General features: G+C 39.2%; 1 long non-coding RNA gene across 1 annotated transcript; it reads right to left on the reverse strand.

Annotated features, from left to right (window-relative positions):
- Window positions 1–5,932: 5,932 nt before the first annotated feature.
- LOC122785612 lies at window positions 5,933–24,867 on the reverse strand. Its single transcript, XR_006362310.1, has 3 exons — window positions 24,827–24,867; window positions 23,491–23,653; window positions 5,933–6,110 (listed from the first exon to the last, which is right to left on the reverse strand). It is a non-coding gene; the product is annotated as an uncharacterized LOC122785612 (long non-coding RNA).
- Window positions 24,868–26,507: the final 1,640 nt, after the last annotated feature.

Below are 26,507 nucleotides of genomic sequence, written 5' to 3' on the forward strand. Positions count from 1 at the left end.
AAAAAAACCAAATTTAATAAAATAGAGTGACATGCTACAGAAGCAATACAAACTCAGTCGTAGTCGCGCTGTGACCTCTTTGCATTATCGAAACACGTACTGCTGTGTCATTTAAGGGAAAAAATGAACAAGATGATGGAATGTTTGGATGAAAACATACCATCACTTGTACAGTTCAGTGAATTTGTACATCTCTTTACCAGAGAACAAAGAGCTGCTGTACAGCCTGAGGGCCTCTCTATGGACACAACGCAGCTTTATTGTCGTTATTTTTCGCCCCTAAGCTATAATATGTCGTCTGATCACCAGAAAATTATACACTCACCGCTCTCTCAGTGACCCTTTGGCGTTTTTTCATGCCATCCCACTTTTACAGAGATATAGAGATCTCACTGTGACATCACAGGTGTAAAATCCTGTGGTATCACATTGTTATGGACTGAAATTATGTGAACGACAGACAAAATGCTTTGAGTATAGAGGTAAAGTCTTGGCACAATGTTCACTCATCAACACTCTGGTTGTTATTAGCCATTTTACCTTAAAGAACCACTGCCTTCCAATGGTCAACATTTTGTACATTTGTGCATATATAGCAGTATTTGGACTAAAACGATGGTCTCAGAGGTAGAAGGGAATAAAAATGGAGACGCACTTCATGGTCAAAGTCTGCTGGCAACTGTAAAATTCACATAGCAACCAGTTACCAGGAAACAGGCACAAAAGACTTGTCCTGTTGGCAAAAAAAAAAAAAAGGCCCCATCTTGAATGTGTATTGACATTGTTTAACTGAGGTTTAAAACTTTTTTTTTTTTTACTATATCAATAAAAATAGAGGGATCTGTTCCGGGATACATAGCTTTATAAATGTGTTCAGAAGGTAAAATAACATCAAAATCGGAAAGTGTTTGCACACAATAAGGCAACGGCAATGTATTTGAAAAGAGTGTGAAAATATGATCTTTGATATGGTGGTGTGAGACTTTGGCGCTTTGGTCCTTTAATTTGCCTTGTAACCTCTCAACGCATCTCTATCCCGTTTAGCACTGAAGAAAACAGGATTGTATTCCCTTTAGACGCTTCTAGTACTTTCCTGTGAGTTGCTAAAAAGAACAAGATTCCCAGTTCGAAAGCACATTTTTTTTGCACTTTTGTTCTTGGGGACTCGACGAGATAGTGTCTATTTACAGTCTGTCTGTACTCTTTGCTTTGCCCCTGTTGTCAGTCCCTTTGTTGTTTCATAATGCAGTGCCACAGTTGAGACGACACCATAGTCACTTACGCATCAGTGGACACCAGTGGGAGCATTGTTATGTAAATGTGTATTAATGAACTTCCCTCTGGAGAAGTGCGCCGCTTCTGGCGCTGGAGACGCGTCAGGGAAACATGATGGTCCTTTCTTTAGAGTATAGAGATATATAAACACCAGTGATTGAATGCTCCGAAACATTAAACGGAACAAAACTCTTCAAACAACTTGACAAACTCAATTTATTCTCCTCATTTGAAATCCTAAATGCACTAAATTGTTTTGTTTGCGACGGTGCAGACATTGAGAATTTAATCATGTTTAGACTCTCAGCTTTCGGCGACTGTCAAATAGTTGCTTTGGTCATGCCAAATCCTGAAGTAATTAAAACACATAAGATGGTTTTCAAAAAAATTACATATCTGCATTAGACAGGAGACTTAATTTACTTGAATGTCTGGAATAGGTAAATAAAAAATAAAACAAACACCTTTGATTCCATTTCCAGCTCGAGTGTTAACAAAAGAGACATGGCCAAAGAAAGAAAATGGATATCAAAATGGAAATTTCCCATGCTGTTTAATTGGATAGCCACTTTTACTTTTACTTATCTTTGCAGACCAACTCATTCACTGCAAGTGAGCATTTCCAATTAGAGAAAATTACTATTCCTTCCCGCTTCAAAAATATGTCTTTGTCACTGTGCTACTTAGTTATGACAGCACGCATCGGTGTAAACAAATACGACGCTGGCGATGATGTCCTCTTTTAACCTCACTCGTGTCTGTCAAACGGTAATAAACATAAAGTGACATCAATGTGCCCAGGTTTATAAAACACATATGTCATTCAGAATCACACTCGACTCTAAACAGAAGAAGAAGAAGAAGGAGAAGAAGAAGAAACGCTGATAACGTGAAACATATTTTTATTTATAGCTTACACAAATGATTCTGGCACAAACAGCCACCCTGGAGATCATCTCTAAGTAAGTCAATAAGACATGAATCATGATGAACGACATTTTAAATGGTGCGCCGTTACAGTCTTAACAATATTGCAAGCTGAGTTAAGAACAAATGATATCATCCTGTATAGCCTCAGAATAATGGAAACGGCTCCTATATTATTGCCCATTTTTTTTTCCTGGAAGCTATAGAGGCTGACATTAATCCCAACTGTCTGTAAAATTGAAGCAATAAAAACCACAAGCAGTGGCATCAAATTTCACCGCGGTGATACTCCTCAAAAATATAGATCCGCAGACAAACAATGATATACTTGATTGTTTCAGTTAAGATTCCTGGACTCTCTGCTTTCCCTTTGTTGTACATGAGAGAGACATTACACCAATGGTGGAATATGACCTCATTTGCTGCAAAGAGGAAATTTAATTAACAGAGCAAACAGCATCTGCCAATATGCCTCCGTGGAGACTGCAGGATAAGAAATACCTTTCACGAGGAGCTGCAATACTGTCTTAAGACTGGACCAGAAGTCACACACACACACACGCAAGGCACCAACACTCTAATGCACAGCTTCAAAACACCATTAATCGAGATAAGTGAAAGGGTGAACTGTACACACCATAACCAGCGCACCAAAGATGATACCTGGAGAACACCTTGTGGTGCCCTGAGAGGTATTTACCATTTAGACACATAGAAAACCAGATGCACCATAAAGGTATTTCCAAATATTTGCTGGGTTAGAGTGTACTACTTATGTTATGTAAGTATTAAATAACTAAGACCATAAACATCTAGCAGATATGGATTTTATGAACTAAAATATCAAACAAAGCAAGGATAGCTTGTGGTTTCTTCTGAGATTGCGGCAGTATTGCAGTTCCATTATGGTACTGTACATGAGGCCCATGAAAAGTCCACTGTGTAACATTTAGTTTATTGGCAGTAATTGAATATACGTTCCAATTGTACAAGTCTATCATATATTGTCCTTATACAGTAAAACAAATGTCTCCTGGTTGCCTCAGTGAATCAGGAAGTAAGAATATATAAAATAGCCACCAGGAAACTCCACTGGTTCCAACAAAAACTTGGTTTTAATGGAAGTCTGTTAGCACTTTTCAATTATACAGTCCTAGCACTACTCGGCTCGGCTCTACTCTTGCTTTTCCATTAGTGATAGTACCTAGTACCTGCTCAGTCAAGGTTTCAAACGAGCTGAACAACACTAAAATGTGACGCCAACAGACTGCCAGTCAGAGATCGTCGTCACTGGAAGAGTCATGAATGTGACGGCCTATACAAGAATCAAACCGAACAATGCCGAACTGTAGATCAGTTAAAAAGAGTTAAAAATCCTGAAAACATGCGTTTAGCAAAGCAAATGTTTAAAAATCTCAATATTTAACAGTAGAGTCTGGTGTACGTAGCGACACGACTGCCGAAATCCGGCAATCAGCCATCAGCCATAATTTAGTTCAGTGCAGGACAAGTAGAACGATTCTGTTTCACACATCTGTGCTATGATGACCCCGCCCACGTTGAGGAGGTACTATGAAGTAATGGAAAACGACGTGCCTGATACCAAACCGAGTAGAGTCGAGTAGTGCTCGAGCTGTATCATGGAAAAGTGCCACAAGTGAACATGAGGCCCACTACATTCATAAAATCAATGAACATTTTAAGGGTCGCTAATTTCAGGTCCTCTTGCACAGAACATGAAGTAAATTATGTTTAAATTAGAGTAAAAAAGATGATAAACTATGGCACATATGAGTGGACTCAGGACAGCTGATATCACTTGTTTGCAGGTGAACTTGAACTTATAAGTTGGTGTCATGGCTTTAAATCCAAATTGTTTCATTTCACTTTACATCACTTTACGGAGGCCATCATTTTTGAGCCACCATGTTTCTACAGCAGCCTGGAATGGACAAACCAGCCAGAGAGTGCATTTGGCATTTTAAAGTGAAAGGTTACTACACAGAGAACACATCCTTTCTGGTATGTGAGGGCCACCGTAGTTCTCTTACTCACGCAGCCCTGCCTCTACCATTCATGCAAATATCTCATCTTCACAATGTTGTTTTAATTTTTTAGAGTGGGTGAATGTGACGGTAACCCAAAAAAAACATTCTGTTGCAGGCAGGAAAATACATGATACGTCCCACAAAAAAAAAAAAAAAACACTCAATAAAATGTTGTGGTTAGCATCACCCAAAATATGGGTATAGTGTCCACGTACACACAATACATATTTATAAAACTTACAAACTATACTGTGAGATTATGTTAAGAGATCACAAGGTCACGAGAGCTGTATCATCAGTGGAGTTTATAAAGCGAGACCTGACAGCGATTCTCTGCTCTTCAGCGGCAGAGAGATAGCGAGAGAGAGAGAGTAAAATATCATTATCAATATTAATATCATCGTCTTTGTTTTAAACTTGTAAAACTGCTCACTTTCCTCCATTGCTGTTCTTTTTTGTGTTGGTTGTGCCAAAGTAAACTGAAAATCCTCAGAGGGGCAATGTGTGTTTCTTTATTTTTTAATCCAATATAGTTCATCTCATGGCCAAACTTACTTTAATACACATGGTAGTGATAACTACATTCACACTTCACATTTGTGCAGTAATTTAAGGAGATAAACTAAATGCACGTGTGTACACACACACACACACACACACACACACACACAGGCAGGGGACTACTTATAAAAAAATAGCTCAGCATGAGTAAATCAAAACTGAATTTCTTATTAATTTGAGTTGTTTTAAGATACACACATAAACTATACTATAACCTAGATTAACAAAAACAGCGGTGCTGTCACACCATTTATTCCTCTCTAAACGTACATATTCTTTAAATATTCAGCAGTTCAAAATATAGTATTAGTAATTAATACTTGGAATATTTGGTTGGTTGCTTGATTGGTTGACTGAAGGTGGTAAAACAACAAAAAACATATGCATTTCCCATTATCCACATTTTTAGATGTCCTCAAGCACATTCATGTAAACGACTTGAATATATAATACCACATGTATGAGATATGAACGTTTGATTGAATTAAAGCATCACCTCTTGAGTGTCACTAACAACTCTAGGTGCCATCTTGCCTTCATAAATGTGATAATATCTCACAACCTGGCAAAGCGTCACATGGCAAACTGCGGTGTAGAGGTGGCGCTCCATGTGGCCCATTCATGGTTATGATTATTATTGCTATTTGTGCTCTGCCAGAGTCTTAAAACACTTCATTGGCGTCCTGATGGTTGAGTGGACTGATTTGTTTGCCTGGGGAATCGTCCATGTGCTGTTCAGAACCGACAAAACACACAATAAAGAGTCTGGACTGCCTGATGTGGAAGCACATCATCTTCTTTCTCTCAAAAGAAAGAAAAAAAAGAAAAAGGAAGCAATAGATACTCTCTCGGAATGTCGCTATATCTATTTTTTCTTCATCTTAATTAGCATAATTGGTTTCTGTGATATTAAATTCACAGCTGAAGTGAGCGGCATCCAAATTCCAGTAAACAATTTTAAGCCTAATTTGGTATGAGACATGTCTGGCCCAGTGGCAGTGTGCAACTCCAATTATGATAAGGATTAAGCACATGCAATCAAAAGATAGAACAAGATAATGCGCACAGATACATTTGGCAGGCGAGCAATTAATCAGAGAAGCATGACACCCCTACCTGCGTGAGACGAGGCCTGAGACGACGTTCGAACACTTCAGAATCGTCAATGGAAAACAGTGATGTCTTCCACCTGCTCCCAGTGAAACGGCTTCAGCTATGACAGACCATCCGAGGCCTGGTGTCAGGAGGGGTCATTAGGGGACTTGTCCACCTCCTTCCCTCTGATTAAGTGAAAAGCATCTGCAGGAAAAATATCAAGAACATCATAATTACTGACTGTGACGTGTGACTGTAATGTACTTTGTTGCCTGCTCATATTTCATGGCTGTAAAACGTATAAGTGCAACATCTAAGGGGGGTTTATTGGCATAAATTGAATATAAAGCCCATACATGTGTTTGTGTAAGTGTACACACTCTTTAAAATAAAGCTCATTTCAGCTTTCATAGCCTTGGAATAAGCTCTTCATTATGTGCTTTGGGCGAGGGCCATGTTTCTGCAGCAGCTGAAGCACTCTATGCAAAGGAGGAACAGTTACACCCACATGATGACAGAGACTGGGAGAGTGGAAGAATGGAGCGAGTCGGGAAAGTGTGTTCACATCCTTTCTGGTATGCGAGGGCCACCGTAGTTTCACAACAGGCTTGCAAAAGGGTTGAGAAATACCCCATTTAATGCAATCTGCAGTCTCACCAAACGATGTCACTAATTCTTACACACTGGACCTTTAAAAGCTGCCCGTCATTACAACCCCAACCCTCAGGGGACACACTGCTGATTTTGACATAAAATCCTTAATGAGTACAAATGATAATTAGTGCTTAACTACTCTTGTCATAGTTGAGTAACTCATTCTAAAGCTGCTGTAAGTAATGCCGTCTTTTGGCTAACATCCTACCCATTGATACATTAGCGTTCTTCTTCCTATGCAAAAAAAAAAAATGTAAATTCCCTCGCTGTGGGACTAATAAAAGGATTATCTTATCTCAAGACACCTCATGAACCTGTTTGGCATAAATACGTTCATCAATCCAAAGCCCAACCTCATGAGAAGAGAGGGCGGCCGCTTTCTGGATTTCTAGCTTCTGAATGGATAAAGTGTGGTAGGATCATGGAAAAGATTCTCCTGGTTTAGCGACGAGCCGAAATGTGATATAACAGATTGCCAGCCACTGATTGGTCAGAGAGTGTCATCACTGGAAGGTTCATGAGCGCGACGTGCCGACACAAGAATCAAACCGAACCATGCAACACTGTAGATCAGTTAAAAAGACGTATAACATATAGCAAGGACATATAGCAAGGACATTTCGAAAACGTCAATATTTGACTGAGGAGTCTGGTGTACTAGCGAAACCACAGCCATCGATCGTGAGCCGAATCACAACACGTTCACCTGTATTTCAGTTTGTGCAGGAAGTACTGAAGTAATCTTTTAATTAACTGATTCTAATGATTCAGTTACACCGAAAACAACTGCTTTTATTGTGACTAGTTTGTGTGTGTCGTGTAGAAAATGACCGGGAAGATCAGTGGTAGCTGCTATTTTGGCAGTTTTAATGGTCATCTAGCTACGCTAAGGCTACTGTATGGCCAAATTACGTTATTTTATCAAGACGTGTCCTCGGAATTTTTAAAACTCTTCCTCCGTCCCGGTGTCCCATCCGTCCGTGAGATTTGAAGTAGCCAGACGGAGCTGTCAGGGAGTCCACTGCGTTCAGTGGCCGCTGTCTGTGCCCGGTGAACCCAGGAGGCAGAAAATGACTGAGTTCACAAGTTGATTAATGAGCGCGCTGCCACCAGTTGTCAAAGGAAATGTGACACTGATTATGAAGCTTCAACTGTTGTGTTTTATACGAGACATCTATCAAAGACTCCATCCTTTCATATATCATTATAGTGCTTTTCAGGTGATGTATGCTGCTCAGCTGCTAGATTGTGAGTGTTTGCAACAGTGGTGATAAATGAACATATCAAACACTTAAATTTGTAACAGTAGCAGATTCCACTACTACTACTATTACTACTGCCGCTTCCACAGTAGTAGTAATAGTAGTGATGATAACATATGTTGAACCTGTTTGGCTGCTGACTGTCCAACTGTTAGGAGAGATGATGAGATTAATTAGGAGTGGGATGGCTACTGAGGGAGAAATGAAGCTGTCATTATACAGTAGGTGTTGAATAATGATGGCTACCTCATCTTTATCCTGTAGCGAGACCGCCGCCGCCGCGCTTTTAACTCTGACCCAATTAATACCCCAGGTAAACAGGCTCCTGCTGTGGTCATGCCCCGCCCCCTGAGATTACCGGTGAAATGAAGCTGTACATTGTATCTGTGCATCATGGTTTGGAAAGTCAACTTGACAGAACATGGGGCACTTGATAAACAGTCTATCTAGGGCACACACTGTATAGCAGGTCTCTCGAGGGGGGGTAGACAAAACCCAAGACATTACAGGGAAACCCAAAGCAAATTATCTTGACATGGATGAAACAATAGCAAATTGGACAAATGATATAATTTGAGTCATATAGGCCCCAGCAGAGTGGGGCCTTGCACTCTGAGGGATTTGGAAACAAGAATAGTGTTTGATGGTAAAGGTCAAGAAACAAAGGTGGCTCCCTGCATGGTTTCCATAGTGGGAAGACACAGTGTCCCTGTGAAATACCCCCACCCCCACCAAATATATTCATTATTTTGTTCCTGTTTTGCAATGTGCCTCATATGAGAGCAATGCTGTTTTCATTATCCAAGAGTGTTTCCTTTGGTCTTTGCTCAAAATACAAAGAGATTTGGGGGATTGTCATAGGTACCAACCCGGAGGTAGAACGGTCTCATTTTTCTACATGCTATAAATCATATTTTGTGTACTGCCGACACCCCTTCAGTAATGCCGTTATTTGATTTCCTTACTGTCACATGCTGCAGCCACAAGAAACAGAAGAGATATCCCATCATGAAAAGATGAATCCTCCGCAGCACACACCTAAACATGGCACTCGTTCCAGCTTATTAGACTTGATTAATCATGAGGGAACGGAGCGATAACTATGACTTTCCCTTCAAAAATCAATTAGATTTTTTTTTTTTTTCTCTTCTTCACAGAATCAGAGGAATAATTGTGTTAACCGAGTTCAAAGGTCTCTGTAGGAAATAGAATTCCTCAACTGGTGCATGGCTGTCTGTCTCCTTGGTAAGGAGGCGTTAGGTTGGGGAAATCTTAGTCTAGACTGAGTGTGCACTTTTCGGCAGGAGGGAGCCACAGTGAGTCATTAATCAACCGCCGCTGACACCGAAAACCTTCTGCCCCTCATAAGGGCAAAATAACCTCTAACAATGAGAGGAACTAAGTGGTCAGAGACAATGGGATATTGCGTGCTAGTTTATGGTCCTCTCATAAGCAGCCCAGCCAGCCTGAGAAGATGGAGGAGCCATTTGACGCCGTGCCATGACAGTATACGCAGCAGCAGGGAGGGACATTACATGGTCAGCTTCAGTGAGGCGGCCTTTACAGATTCAAAGTGCAGAACGGAATGTGGTAGCCATTCCTCACAATGGAACTGACCCTCGGCCGCATCATTATATTTACATTTGGAGCCCAAGGGAAAGATGTGAGGTATCGCAAGGAAACGTTCATGTTCAATGGCACAAAAAGCGGTAATGTACTGGATATCAAACTTTGGCTTCAGTCAAGACGCCTTCACACAAAAATTTGTGGCAATATATGTTGAACCAACCTGCCAAAATAATAAAAAAATAAAACGTCAACACAGTGGAGTTTGCTGACACAATTTATTACTATTTTGTATCTTTTACTTTTACTCTCATTCAAACTCAATGAACATTTTAAGGATTTTAAGGCACTATTAGTGTATATATAATTGAGATGAAATATAATTTACTGAGGACTGTCCCGGGCATCTTAGCATTGTGTTACCCAGTTCTTGCGTTCCCAATGATGGCAATAAAAACTCCTTGTGCTTTGCAGAGTCTTTTGACAAGGGAGTAAATGCTAATTAATCTCATTCCTACTGATCAAAAAAAACAGATGAACCGCAGGATTAAACAGCTTTTTGAGAGTAAGACAGTTATTCCGATTTTCATAAATGACATCAGTCTTGTTTTTAGTTTCCATCGTTCCACTGCAAGTAGATATGAGATCAAAAAGCATTTCCATGCAACAAAAAAATGTCCATTTACAAATGAAACTTAAGGTTTTTTTTACAGTCTCTAAGAACAAAAGAAATCACTTGCCGTCAAAAACCAATTGCCAATTGAATCTGCTGCTAAAGCAACTTTTAATCTCATTGTTTCACTGGGCAGCTCGCCTTCTTTATTGTCTGCGTTTTCTCCACTTTCTCATAGTGCAGTTTTTTGGCAGCAAACAGCTGCTGCAAACAAGCTCTTTAAAAAAAACAAAACAAAAAAAAAAACACTGTATGCTCACACAAAAGGGGCCCGACACACGCTGGTGAACAGAGGGGACCATTTAGCAGGTAAAGAGCTGAATATTTTGCCCCCCGGGAGACCAGAAACAGTTAAAAGTGAGCGATTATTGAACTTCAAACAGGTTCAACACAAGCTACAACCCACAAATGTGAAAAGATGTGTCGTAAAGATCAGTGATTTCACTTTTGATTAAAAGTAATAGCAGCAATATACAATAAATGTAGAAAATAAGTGAATAAATGTTTTGTTACCGTGCGGTTTATTGTATTCCACTCAAAGATATTACTGCTTTTAAATGAGGCATTCACATGCTTATTTTTATTTTATAATTCATGCTACATGTCAACAACATGCACATTAAAATATAAGATTGGATGCGTGGGAATGTTCAGGGTAAGAATATCAGACGACATCCAATCATAATTATTTATTTGACTGTATTTCTATTTTTGACCTATATTTTATATTTCTATTCATTGCTCATAGTCTATATACTAGTCTGTTTAATTCATTGGTTAACATTCTTGAATTATATTTGAGTTGTATGAAAAGTGCTTTATATATGTTGATTTAGATAAAGTTTGATTGGTTGTAAAACACATATACAATATTACATTCATGCATTGTCTTATGTTCATCTATTATTGTGTGTTTCTCATGTTGGAATCTTTGTTTTATTGCACTAGTTTTCAGAGAAACCCAGCACTAATTACAGTGTCCTGTACAATGACTAATTATTCAGTTAGATTTTGAAAAACATGAATCTGCACGACTGTATATTGTAAGCGATTATAAGAGATCATAAAATCATCCTATTCCGATCATATTCTGTCAACAGAGGTAATTGACAGTGCATTTCCAGCTCTGTCATGTTTATCACGTCCCTCAACAGTTGAGTCCATACGAGCGACAGTGCACAGCTGTCACCGGGAAACAAAAAGGAGTTGAGATTGTTCTGCTTCCTAAATTGTGTTGTCAGTATCATTAAATTGCAGCTTTCCACTGAGAAGGAAAATGACAGATTTAACAGAGTTTGACACCAGAGTGGTTTTGCATGGAAGGTGCACTGAAACAGTAACGTTGAAACACATTTGTATATATAACACAAGTCAACGTAGTCGTTCATCTCTTTAATTTGTTCTTTTTCTTTTGCCATTGATCGTTTTAAGCTCCATGGATTTGACATCTCTGCCCTGAACAGTAATAAAAAAAAACGGAACGGAAATGGAACCTTGCTCTTGCACACATTTGCATCCCTGATCTCATGAAGGTCTGAAGTAGATTGATTAATATAGACAGAGCATGCCAAGACATATCAGGGCTCCTGCACAGGTTAAGTGGTGCTAAGATTGTTTTATATAGTGTGTGATTAGAGGATAAGGAAGGGGAGTAAGATCTTTCAGACTTGCCGCTGACCCTCTAATCGCAGGGGATCTTTCGATCCAACCTGCCCGGGCAACTTCAATCAGACACACTCCTGTGAGTTAAAACTGGCAGAAGGGAACAGGAGACACTAATGAGGACGGGGGAGGAGATTTAGAGAATAGGAACACTTGTCTTTAAGAAGGAAATCAGCATCGTGTTACTTACAGTACCAGATTCCAGATGTATTAGTTGTTGTCTATGCAATAAAAACACCGGTAAAAGACATTGGTCGTTTTCCTAAGCACCCATGTTGTGCTGTAAGCATTGATGCTGTGAAAATCACCCCCACTGTGTGCACAACAAACATGCACATTCTCGCAATAGGGGTATTTTTCTACGCAGGGGTGCTTATTATGACACACCACCGTCATCTGAGGAGGTTATCAGCATCACTTTGGAGATAATGGAGGAGAGGAGACATGTGTGGTTCACCAGGAAGGGTTCACAATAGCACATTGGAAAGCTATAGTCATGGACGTGCATTGCAATAAGTAATAACATAGCTTAAGTAAGGTCATTGCATCACATCAGTAAACGTAGAATGAAGCAGCAGGAGGAAAAGATGGCAACGCGTGAATCGAATCAGCAGTTTTTCTAACGCAATTTCACTCTTGGGTAAAGTATAACATGTCCAGAAATGTGTTAAATCACTAAATTATTGCAAGTACATACAGTACCAAGTTGAAAAAACATGTTTTAACTAAGATAAGAATTGTAAAAACCTTTTTATAGTTAGCTAAAAATAGATGCCGTCGGTACACTTCAAATAGAACTCAAAGATCAGAACAAATATGGACACTGTAGATCAGGGGGAGAACCTGAAGTGCAATTTCAACATTATCATGCCTAAGTTTACCATTTACACATGTGCATTACTTACAGATCACAGTGGATCTACAAAAGGGACAAAACATTTGGTCACTGGTATCTGGAACTGAAAAAGTTCACAATTCATCCAGAGGGCCGGATTGGACCCTGTGATGGGCTGGTTCTGGCCCGCGGGCAATAAGTTTGACACCCCCGCTGTAGATGGTGAATTTATTGAATTTACTGTTATATAGTATTTTTGTTTGAACAACTCAAAGTGCTTTACAATGTTTATCTTACTGACCCATTCTAGGACTATGAATCACATTATCCAGGTATCTTAGTCTGACTAAGACTACCTCCATTTCAGTCGGACTAACATGTTTTCATGACATAAGAACTGACTGTGTCTTGCTCAAGGACAATCTGGCATAAAAGGGATTGAACCAGAAGCCTTCAAGTCATTTCACACACAGTTCTACTTAATGTTGGTATTTACTGTTGAATTAAAGTCGCTTTCCTTCGAGGTATAAAACCCATCACTTCTAATACAAATCACCGCAGCCATGACACGAGGTATAAAACAGTGAGTGAAACGTGTAATCACTCTTCAAGGAGTCATTCTGCTGACTGTTATTTTCAGTTGCATTTTGCACTTAAGTGTCAGTGAAACACTCAATGTCTCTGTGATAAATACACACTTTAAGTAAAAAACTAAAAAAGTATGACATCAAGTTATTTGGTTTCTTTATTATTTACATTGGCGTCGTCGATCAGGAAATCAGGCGTCGGGGCTTTTCAGTAATTTGCTTGCGCAGTGCCAAAACTCTCCGGAGTGCAACATAATTATCTACATCATCAAAAGCAATTATGGATGCATAAATTGAATGCATGTCTACATCCCTATTGTCCCCTTGCATATTTGTCCCCTGCACAGATAACACAGCATTAACATCACAATGGAGGGGGGAATAATGGAGTTGCCCAGCTGGGGTTAAAGGGACATGACAATAAGTGAGACAGGCCTCAGTCAGACGCATCGTGGACACATGGGGAAAAAAAAAGGAAAAGTTGTTTTTATCTCATTGAAATGTGGGCGTGTAGAGTCAAATGAAACACGGCCATTGTGAACTGCCATGTTATTGACATTGACTTCACCACATTGGTGTGAATAAACAGAAACTGTGATTCACTGCCATTTAGAGGAACACACTTACAACTTTGGATGCAGTTTTTTGCTGAAGACTAGTTACTGACAGGACAGGAAATAAACAAGAATGCTGGCTATGATTTAATAAAATAGAGTTAATTTGACTCCTACAGTATATTGTTGTTGCTATATTGACTTTATTTCTTATAATGCAGTTTAACTCTTTAACACCTAAGCTTCACAATGTCTGTCCGGACTTTTTTTTTTACTTATTTTAACCACAAAGGGGCCAGAAAATGGGCCACTTTAGACTGTGAGTGAGACTTTAAGGTCGATTAACATCACCTGTCCAGCGTTAAACACAAAATAGACAATATTTTGGCTTAAACTTCTCATTATGATGTTAAAACTGATTGCGTAGTTTAAAGGGCACAATTTCGTTTTTTATTGGTCACATACAAGCATTGCTTTCACCATATTATTCTCTAAGCCACCAGAACATGGTTTTTGTGAATAAAGTGGGTATTTCTTGTCCAAAACGATGAGGATCTGTGTTTGTTCCACAGACAATTGAAAGTTCTTCAGGTGTTTTGCTACTGCTGTGTTTGAGTGACCAAATAAGAATTTTGAATTGGGACACAAAAGTCCTTTGTCGCCTCTTCAAAGTAAAAAAAAAAAAACAATGAATCATATCAATATCAGATAATAAAACTGAGTAGTTTTAACATTTCAGATTATTTTACTGTCGATTGAAAGATAATGCTTTCATGCTTCTTGTCAGGAAAGTGATCATAGCTAATTTTTTAATTTAAAAATCTAATTTTGGTAATATATGGCTCAGACCTCCAAGCCCATATGTTGAAGTATGTGCAGAAAACAATCCACAGCACACAACACTTTGCAGAAGACAGACATTTATCAAATACGGCCACGACGTGCGAACGACTGAGCGGCATATTTAATATTTTGAAAGCAGTGCAGGGCCAAGTAAGTGTTTGCTATTAAATTAAACATTTTAAGCCTCTTGAGAATCTTAGAAATAATGTTTTTCCTCCTCTTTTATCAGTGGACCAAATTCCTCCACGGACCTTTAAAATAAAGAGTCTCAAAGTGATGATTTTCAGACTAACTACAAATGATTGGAATGTAAATATTCAGACACGCTCCGGCGACTTCAAATCAACTGTCTAATTATTTGTCGGAAGAAAACTCCACACTGAGCATTGATTGTTTAGATTTTGTTCCGTCTGCACTGATAAAAAGTAAAATTAAAGCATCAACAGAGCTGACAAATGGGAGAAAAGCTTCATGTTTGAAGTTGTCATTCAGACGTTGGCATTTGTTGGGCGGTGAAAACGTGAAATGATAGACTGTCAAACATCAATTCATCCCCTGATCCGACGTCTTTATCCTCAATCAACGAGAAGTGATAAACGCCTCCAAAGGCTCGATCCACATCATTATCTCAGTCCGCTGCAGTGTCTCACTCTGGGCCTTTATCCTGAGCTGCAGTCAGCACACCAGGCCTTCCACTGTTCAGCTGAGACTTTCCGAGAATCCCTGGCAGCTCATATATCAAGGGAGATCCTCACAGCAGCACTCCTCTTCATTTTTCAATGCACAGGGTAAGTATTTTAATTAGTTGGCTAATTGTCTAAGTAATTGGAAGACAACTTAGCTCAAAGAGTAATCAATCTCTACAGGGCTGTGTTCTATCACATCAAAGGATCTGTAATTAACACTGCAAACCATGGGATGGTCTTTGACTGAGCTCGATAGCGCGAGGGCGCACGATCACAGATAACACCGAGGTTTGCGGAGATGGATCTGGGAGGCTTCCAGGGAGCGTGGAGAGGTGTTCATCACTGAGACACAACCAGACTCAGACCCTGAAACAACAGAGCCCCGAAGGCTGAAACTGCGATGCAAGAGTCACACTCCGTAAACTATAGCCAGGTAACGCGCTGATTATTAAAGCTAGGTTACACGTATTCTACTGTTTTTACTTAAAAATGCATTTTTTAAACAATTACATTAGTTTAAAAAGATACTGCCAGATTTGTTTGTTTTTTTTAAACTCCAGGGCTGTTATGTTATATTCAGTTTCACCTCGATGTTGGACTGATAATAGAAATCCCCTGCTTTGATTTTCACCATTATTTTTTACCAAATTACAGATAGAATCAGGTTCCAGTTTACACGAATGATACAGAGCTGAAATGCTCGCCAGGAGACGGATTTAACGCCTTTTTTCCAAATGAAAATATAGTCGTATAGTTGTAGCTTAAGTTTGTTAGCAGAAGCAAGCTACTTTTTCTTGAAACAAAAGCAATCAATAAAGCTCTGGATGTCATGTGACTCAGTCCACGGACATTGTATATTGCAGAACATGACAGAGCGACAGAATATATCTGACCTTTAAAATCCACCCATGGTGCTGCTCACGAGTATGGAAACACTCCATAAGCAGATGTTGCAGCAGACCTGCAACATCCCAATACAACTTCAAATTTCTGATAAACTTTCCCTCATCCTACTTTGGAGAACATTTAGTCGAGGGGTCACAAACTCAAATGACCTGGGGGCCAATGAGTGTCTACCTTGGTCAGTAAGGGGCCGGTCAAGTGAAAAAAAGTCCAACTTTTTGAGAAAAAAAACATTTAAACAATAATATTTATGACGATAGATCATATAATTTCAAAATAAAAGTGTTACTTTTGATATGGGACGATAAACAGTTCAGAATTTATCATTAAATTGATTTGGGGAAGCCGCATGTAGTCTGCGGGCCATGAGTTTCAGACCTCTGGTTTAGACAATTCCCATTGTTTCATCTCTAAAGGCAGCGTTGTTTTGAGATCTGTGAGGATAAGGATCCAGTAAAATGTTCTCCCCTTTCCTTTTCCCTGACGAGCAAAGACATAATTTGCCTGACATATTGCCTGGTATATGTAAACAGTTTGAACATTGCGGGTTCCTGCCAATATGGCGTTGTTTTGAATGCATGATGGGATTGCGTGAGTGCCTGAAAACCTGGAAGTCATCGTTTGTTAAGGAACTGGTAAATCTGAGGTAGACCCAAGCTTAAGTAAAATAAATTAATAATTTTTCTGTGAAATATAGACGGGAATAGAAGTATTACGTTGATATAAATGGACATACATCAAGTAATTCGAGCAGAACACTGTCCAGAGTGTAATTTTCAGGGTACAATTCTTAAAAAAGGTACAATATGAGTTAACAAAAATCACGAAAATCATCTTCATTTTAATGTTTCTTGAAAATAAGTCACCCATAAAAGCCAAAAATGCTGAAGTACAATCCATTTTTAAACTGTGAGTCCCTTCAACAAGTTTTTATCTTTCTTTTTTTTCCCAGACAGCTTTATTATTAAAAGTGTTTCACAAACTAATTACAGAGACTATAGCTTTAAATGGTGTGTGCATGTGCGTGCGGAGCTTTCACACACCTGAGATGCTCTTATTCTTTAAAGTTCGGGAAAACTTGAGTTTTTATTGCCAATAAAAAATGTGTGGGGGGGGGGGAATAAAACGAGATACATTCAATATGAATGTCTTACTACAAAAGTGTGAACATTCAAATGTGCATCCTCCCCTTAAATTTCCCCAAAGAATATCTGTTAGCTTGATTTTGACAACACAATTGGCAATTCATTAAATGTTTTCATATACCAAGTATCAATTTCACTTTGCAGGGAAGGCTCGCGCCAGGCATTAAAAAAATTATACATTTGGGATGAACAAGACTAATCATGTCTCAGATTCATCCATTTGAGGCCCCTTAATTTCCCCATTGTAGAAAACAAGATGTATAATGAACAATTATACATAAAGTCAATTTCAGTGTTGTGCAGAAGACTTAATTAAAATTACTAATGAAAAAAAGGACTGCTTACACTGAGGAAGTTTGCTCATCAATTTCAAAATGAGTAAATGCTTTGTCCTCATGGACTGTAATGAAAATGACCTGAATGGCAACGCACTTCATTTTTTCCCTTTTTGTTGTTGTTTACAAACAATAATTATGAATAAAATTAGTGACCACACAAAGGCGTCTTGTTATTTATTCTGGAAAGAATTTGGTATAATTGGCCAAACACGTGGAAGGAAGGAAACGGCGGCTAAGTACCGACAGCGTCGTATCGCAGCGTTACTCTGGGACCGCGTATCACGTTATCAATTAACAGATGTATTCAAACTGCAGAAATGAATGTCATGCTTGCGACGGCAGCCTAAAAAACGGATAATTACGATGAAACATCCAGAGGAGAGCAGTCACTGGAAGACATGATATTCCCTGAAGTGATTCCTCCCCCCCTTTTTCCTTCCTCCCCCCCCTCCTCCTCCTCCCTCCAGTCCCACGTTCCCCACCGCAAGGCACATTCCACACAGTGGCACTGACAGATTGACAAATAAGGTTAATAAGTACTTTCCACCTCTCCTAAAGGCTAATCAAATATTAATCCTTGAGGTGTGGTCAGCAAAAAACAACAACAAACATTTGGTGGAAGGGAATTGATCGAATTGATTCTCTCTCTCTCCTAATGCTTGGGGCCACGGAGGAGATGGAAGAAGAAGAAGAAGAAGAAGGAGAAGAAGGAGAAGAAGAGAGGAAGGAAAAACAAAGAAAGATAGAAAAAAAAAATGAACAAAAAAGGAGAGACGGCAGTTGTTGGGCTGTAAGAATTCATTTCAGGCCGAGAATGGACATTTGGATATAAGCGCTTAAAGCAATTTCAATTTTTAATCTCCACATCCTGGTGGCCCGGTGGGTGACGTTTAGAAGCCACATGCTCGTCGTACAGTGGGTGCATGCAAGTGCGTCTCTGACAATAGTTTTTCAATAATCAGTATTTGAGAAAATAAAAATCCCAAAACAAGTTGTCGAGCAATGGAAAACAGTTCAAGACTAATTTGAGTCCCGATGTCGTAATATTTGCTTGAATTCTTACTGCGTTATGAGGATAATTCGATATTTCTTCATGGATAGCTCAAATGTCCACCATTGTGTTTAAATGGAGTTCACCAAACATTAAACCACCATAATTGGGATAAAATAGGAGCTGTAACTAACGATTATTTTCATTATCGATTAACATGGCGATCATTTTCACGATGAATCGAGTAATCGCTTAGGCCTTAAAATGTCAGAAAACATTAAAAAATGTCAATTAGTGCTTGTCAAAACCTGGAAATGATGATGTTCTCAAAGGTTTTTAATGATTCTTTGTAATATGGAGCAAAGAAACTAGAAAATATTCACATTTAAGAAGCTGAAATCTTGTTTTAATCATGAAAAAAGCTTCAAAACGATTCATTATCAAAATTCTTCCCGATATTCTGACTTTATTCTCGTAATATTCCGGCTTTATCCTGTAATTCTTGAAACATGAGAGCTTTTTTTCTCTTCAGTATGGCCCAAATACTCCATCATAAGATGGCTATGAAGTCATAAATGCCACATTTGTGCAAGAACTAAAAAAAAAAATTGTAACAAATGTGAATTTTCCACAGATCTCCGTCCTCCACCCCCTCCATCAGAGCAGTTTTCACTAATCAGACGCCCCGGGACATCTGAGGGAGGAGGAGGACAAGGAGGCCTGGTGGACCATGTGAGCAGAGCCACACACTCACTGTACTGATAGGGCAAAATTGGATCCAGTGAGAATGCAAAGAAGCTTATCAACCAACACTTCCAGGCAGTGCTCTCTGCAAGAGCATATGTCAACATCATTTATTAGATGTGGCCAAGGACTAAATTATGTATGATCACAAAATGAAAAAAAAAGGGGGGGGTGGGGAAATAAGATCACACGCAGCAGGTGGATAGAATAATATTTGGAAAGAATAGGATATTATTAATGGAGGCCCTTAAGCAAGAATATTTGTTAACATTAACCGGTGAGTCATTTGTATTGGTTTGAGTGTATAATTAATCACAGTGGACATTTCCAAAGAGTTAAGTGAATCTTTTATTTGCTCCCCTGTTTTGTGGGAGAGTGATCCAGATCATTACTGTCACATATAGTATTTCTATATTAAACGTGTAGCGATGCGACGAAAAAAAAGAAGTAAACCAGACGTTTTGAAATTGCATCCGGTAAATTGTATTTCTTAAATACCACAAGTGGATTTCACAAGAAAAAAAACCCTGTTTAAGTGTATTTCCTTCACTCCAGCCAAACATACACTAAGTAGCTTTAATATTGCCAGATGAGCAATCTTTCAAGCAAAATACTCTTCAGAGATACTGTGTAATTGACTCCACATCTAACAGTATGGAACAAATCCCACTAGCAGAGGGAGTTGACAAATTGCATTAAAAACACTCAATTGAGGCCAGGATTGGATAGAAGCTGATGTTCCTCCTTATCCCATTAAACATGAAACAGTTTAATCTCAAACTTGCTGACATACGGACGTTGAGCAAACACCCCGCGTTTGATTTGTCGGAGGAAATCAGGGCGCAAAAACACGGGCCTCTGCACCGGCAGACCGGGGTTACCTCGACATAGAAATAACATTATTTTTAATCTTCAATTACAACATTGTTTAACAGCAGAGCAGCGGTGAGACTGCGTATGATTTGTTTTACCACCCGCTTAGAGGCGCCAGCAGCAGCAGCAGCAGCAGCGACATTAAAGAGACTCAAACTGTCAAATCATCCAAGTTTCTTCTTCAGTGGCTTACCCGATTTGAACATGTTCCGCTTCTTTTCATGACATGTAAACAGGTTTTGACATGGGTCTAGTTAAACGTGTAAGACGTGCTGGAAAAAAAAAAGGAAGGAAGGAAGGAAGGGTGAAGGGAAACGTCTGAATGTGTGGAAAAATAAATAAAGAAATAAATATATAAAACAGGCCCCAAACCTGTCAACACACAGTACCTGCTTTAAATCTGTTCCCCATTTTCAGGCAATCTGTGGGAACCAGGCCTGTGGAGTCTAATCCTGTTTTCATCCATACTCCTCCCCCCCCCCTCACCCCAACACTCCCCTCATCTGTATCACACTTTCAATTCCACTTGCTGGTGCCTTTGTGTGATTTTCATTTGATCTCGCATTTAAAATTCAAAATCTATTCAAGTTGGATTCACGTTTTCGCCATGGAGCCCCATTTATGCTCCAGATTTGGAGTTGCAAATCACAGGGTGTGTGTGATTTAGAGAAGGAGCGGGGAGTCCAAAATTCCTTTGGCATCACCTTTTATGATCGTGTAGGTTTGAAATGTTAACAAGGGTGTTTTAGCAAGCTGATTTGTGCAGCATCAGCCCGTCTGTGCCTCTGTGTGCGTGTGTGTGCACAGCAGTGGCGATTGCTCCAAGACAGCAAGGGAAGCTCAGCTTCCTCTTAAAAATCTGGTCAAAATATGTACTGTGTTGTATTTACATTTTAACACTAAACATACGCTAGAACGCGATTAAAACGTGTCGCTCGTTCCTTCAGAATCGGCCGTTTATAATGGATGGCGGATCAGGTTACATGATTTTTCGTATTCCCGTAGCAGCCTCCGCATTAAACAGTTCAGAAAAGGGTTTTTGCACTGCGGTGAGCGCTGCGGTGATTGCCACTTCCATGGAAGCTCAGCTTCTCTGGGAGTCAATGGAGCAGTGGGCTTTTGCATGATGACTGGGGGAACTGTGTGAAAGGCGGAGCCAGTTTTTGATTAGCAGCGTTGCAGAAACATACATGACAGTGGAGCCTTTTCTGCCTCAGTCCTGCGTGGATTTTGCGTGTCTGTGTAGACAAATAGCTGGTCGTTGTGTGTTATTTGCTCGGTGATAATGACCATTTTAATTTCTGTGCACTGTAAATAAAAACACTACTGTAGCACTTCAGTTTTACATAATTATCGTGTTTCCTTGTTTTAGTTGTTCATTTGAAGAATTTATGTATAAATAACTGGGCCTGAAATGAGCTTCCCCTGTTTCAGAGACCTGCACACAGGATTCTTTGTGACTGAAGCAGAAAAAAATTGTGGTAAACTCAAGCTCCTATTTTCCAAAGTCTGTCTGTGGCACAAAAGCTGTTTTTAACTCGTCTAGACAGCCCCAGGGTCCCACGTACTCTACTAAAGCACCAACTACTCCTACTCAAATTTTGCACTTCTATTTTGAGTACAGCAAATATTAATGACCAGAGTTTCCCCTTCCTTATGCTGGACCTGCATCTGAGAACAACCCACAGCCTCATTAATACATACATTTGTATTACCAGTTGAGGTGACGGTTATTGTCTCTCTATTAGCTTCTGTTTCAAATTCTTTCTACGTTTCACATTCTGTATTTTATGTTCCCTTTCTTTGTAAGATGTTTTGTTTGTAATCCGCTGAACTTGAGTGATTTTATATAAATAAAATTGCCTTGACAGTACTTCAAACCAAGAGAATTACAGGAATTCAATAAACCCCCACATTTTTTATTTTTAGTATTTATCCATGTAGTTTTATAGTATAATAGTTTTAGCTGGTTTGTCATTTCAACGTTTTCATCATTTTATTTAATGTATTTTTGTAGCTTTGGCATTACTTTTCAGTCACATATACTTGCATACGTGCTTTTTTTTCATCTCAGGCCAGTTATTACCGCCGCATCTCTTTACATGGTGAAACCAAACATACGGGTGCGCACCGTGATGCATCACAGCTACTAAAACAACCGTGAATCCTGAGGTGAGCAGTGATCACACACTCGTCTCGTGAGCCACTCTGCACTCGTGTGCCTGTGATGACTGCTGTCTCCAGACTCTCAACATGCAGTGGGATTTGCACAAATTGAACAACGGCAATGAAAGGAAATTACCAAGATAACCCGATAGAGGAGTAAATACACAATATCTCAGATTTCCGGAGAAATAACCTTTTCATTTCAAACAGTGCCGCTAAATGTCAGCATAAATTGCACAGAGAAACATCCCCATGTACAATCTTGAATTATTTTTATCAAAAGTATAAAAAGCCTCCAGTATATTATATTCTATGATCCACGCTCAGTTTTCCAGCGGCAGGAACATTACGACTTGTAACAACACGACAAAAGAATTAGCATCAAAGAAAGCACACACTCTGGATTGATTTTCCCTCCGACTCAACTCCTGCCATCATTGTGATACCAGTGGGACAATCTCAATATCTGACAAATTAATAACTTCCCTGCTGCAAACCATCTCAGACTGCACTGTACTTGTATATTATCAGAGTTAAAATTATAAAAAAAAGCGAATGAGGAAAACAAACTTTGGCTCGATTGAATCCCAATGAGCAATTTATGCAAAGAAATTTAATAATATTGCCGCAGACTCTCATCTGCTTTGCAAATAAATGGATAGTCCTGAGCTCCGATAAAGAGCACATCATAAAAGAAGCCACATTTGGAAGAGAACATTAACATTAAAAAAAGGGGGATACTTGGTTATTTTTCAAATGTCAAGGCATAATAAACAACTGAATATTTCTTATTTGTACTTTTTTGGTGTGTTTTTCCCATATAGACATGAGCTGCTAAGCATACGTGAGCCTTTGTTGATGACTTTTGAAGTCGAGTTTGTTTTGGTATAAGTTATGAGTGATAATCAAGACACTGGCGACGACAGTAAATGTATATCTGCTTATCAGACAACATTGTTGCCCTTACCTGGTGCCCAGTCAGGGATTTAGGTGAGCATTATGATCTCAGGCATACCAAGATGCTGACAGCTGGCCACTGTTGACATTTCTGTTCATATTGGCAGTGAAAAGGACACAGACTTACAGCTCTTACAGGACTTACACAGTTGTATTTCCCCCCTTTTGTTGGTTCTTGTCGTGGGACTTAGCGTATCATCTGCAGTTGAATGAGCTGTGTGGTACAGTGACCCGTCTTGACAGAGCGAGATCGTACACGAGGAACTGCTTTGTCCGTCATCACCGCTGTGTGGTCTGGCCTGGAACAGCTGAAACATCACAAATGCAAAATGTAAAAGCCCCATTCTAAAGCAGCGTGTCAAAAGTAGCGGATGTAATGGATCGGGGGTCACAGTGTCTCTGTTTTGCAGTCAGATCCTCACCTGATTGGTTTGTGTTAGGTGTTATCATTAAAATAACACAGACCCTGCTTACCATAAAATAACAGGTGAGGTTAATGGCGAATGATTTGTTGCATTAAAACCACAGACTTTGCCTCAATCCTCCTCTTTTTTTTTCCACGTTTTGCCCTAATGGATTTTATTTAACTGGTTATTCTCTGTGAGCATACATAATTCTGTATGAAAGCAAATCTATTTTTCATGAATACAAACCAATATTAAAAGCACAACTTAAGAGACTATGAATTCATAATTTGGTACTACTGAACATGAAAAATGCACATTAAAGAACTTTTTTTGTCCACACCTTCCCCTGTGGTGGCTTAGGAAATTATACACTGCATTATAATATTACACATATCCACATGTTTGGAACTAGTTACATGGAGTTTATTTCGTGCATATGGGAGATATTTGCAGTATCATAAAAGGAAACATACAGGAAATATGGAAAGACAATATTTGGATAACAATATTTGGATCTGTCCTAATTAATGTTAGATCACATCATATTGGTAATGCCTACATCCACACACACACACATGGATTTGGGTTAATGTAGTCTCCAGAGAGTTAGGTGAAGTCTACATCATATTAATATCCTCATAATTTGAACTAATTACAGCTTTAGTCTTTACGTTTTTGTAGTCAGTAACAAATATCAGTAAATCACTTAAGACATCAGTGAACTAGCCTTAATAGTTTGGCATTTGCAGTTTATTTTTAGTATTTGGAGGGAAATAGTGCTTTTGTTGGGACAATTTTCAACCACAGTCTTGTAGGCCATGACTGGAGAACAAAACTGTACATATATATTAACTAATTCAACACTAATTTAAAAAAAAAAAAAAAATGATAATGTGGTAAGGTGTGCTAGTGCTGTAGCCTCTTAGTTGGAATGGATTAAAATCCAGCCACATGAGACACAACAATTTAATTATGTTTGCAGAATTAAAATAATCTCATAGTAATTCAACCTAAGATAAATGGTTAATTGAAACGTCACCGTTTGTTGGAGTAAAGTGTGTTCAATTTACATACCTGTGCCGTATCTCCTTTCCTGTGTGCGTGGGCCAAACCAGTCCTGAACCACATGAGCGTCAGGTTGAAGGTTCCGGGAGATACCATGTCAGAAATAGTGGAGGGGCGGTAGCAAACTTCCGGTAGTTTACTAGGGTCAGTATTTATAGTTTTGTGTTCCTTTTGCTTGAATAAAATTACACTTAACATAAATTATATTGCTTTCGGTAGAGTAATTGTACTCCTTTGTGTGTGTTTTGTGTGTGTTTGTCGATGTCGTGTAAGGGACAGTTTTCCCTGAGCTGTGATGGTGGTGAGGGTCCTTGTTAGTGATAGGCTCTAAGTCTGAAATAATCACGACACAGAGGGATCCTGTGCTGCTGCCACCAGGAGCACATAGTATAATGTGTCATTTATAGTATTTTTTAATTAAGTCTTGGAAATAAAGTCACTTGTTTAGTAATGCACCTCACGTCCTTCCTGTATTCAAGTCCAGCTCCTGTCATCTTGTGTTTATCTGACTTTCAGAAATTTGATTGATAACAATTTCTGAATGTAAAGGTTTAGTTTTGGTTGAATTAATACAGTAATTAGCTTTTTTTTCTAATGTACTTCATAAAATTGTATTTGGACACCAATGGAAGCTTCATTGTTGACACTTAAAGGTAGGATAAGAATTAATTGTTTTTGGTCTTTTCCATGGAATTCATGGATCAAAACCAAAAATAGTGAATAGAATCAGCCAGCAACTCACACCACACGTAAACAGTTTTTTTGTTGTTGGTTTTTTTTTTTGACAATTTGGACATTGGAAATCCGTTTCTAGAGTATTTGGACATCAATGGAACCTTCATTCAGGCAATATGCCATGATGTTTGTGGTATTTATGGACCAAAACCAAAATAGTGATTAGAACCAGCCAGTAACTCCCATCACATGTAAACTATTGACTTCAAACAGCCATGCAAATCATCAAATGATGGTATGGTGATGATCCTTGTTGCTGCAGTAGATTTGACTAAATCCATACCGGCCACTGTGGATGGCATATCATATGCTCCAGCAAATCCTTTCACCTATTTTAATGCATTTCCATAATGTTAAGAAATACTTATTAGCTTATGATATGCCAAATCCTTACATCCTATATTCATCCATGTGTAGACTAAGCTTCCCCTACCCTGAAGCACCGACACTGACTGCCGTGGCACTGGCTTTTCCCATGACATTTAGAGGTTAATTTGCACTGGTTTCATGGTCGTTTATTGGTGGAAGGTTTGGAAATTAGCATTCACCACGCTTTTTATTGACAGAAGTGTTTAATAATAACCCATCAAATCAAACAGGCCGGCCAGCCAGCTGCAATTCACACCGCGTACGTTCACGGCACTGTGTTGCGATGTGTGACGAGCGAGGCCCAGACATTAGTGTCAGCGCGGAAGATTTGTGCCAGCGACGCTTTTGTGGAAAATGTTCTGCAGAATGTGAAGCCATGATGTTGGGGCTAATGTGTGTGGACCTGCATGAGCTGCATGAGCCACTGTGATCCAGATGGAGCTGATCAGTGTAGTGGAGATAGATGAGGGGAGAGGAAGGAGAGGTTTCTGTCTCACCACAGGTCGTCATGTTGTTTTGTTGCCTCTGGGTTTGTAGTTTGTCCATCCCCATGTTGTTGTTGTTGTTGTTGTTGTTGGAGTTTTTT

Source organism: Solea senegalensis, linkage group LG19 (assembly GCF_019176455.1).
Source record: "Solea senegalensis isolate Sse05_10M linkage group LG19, IFAPA_SoseM_1, whole genome shotgun sequence".
Lineage (NCBI taxonomy): Eukaryota > Metazoa > Chordata > Actinopteri > Pleuronectiformes > Soleidae > Solea > Solea senegalensis.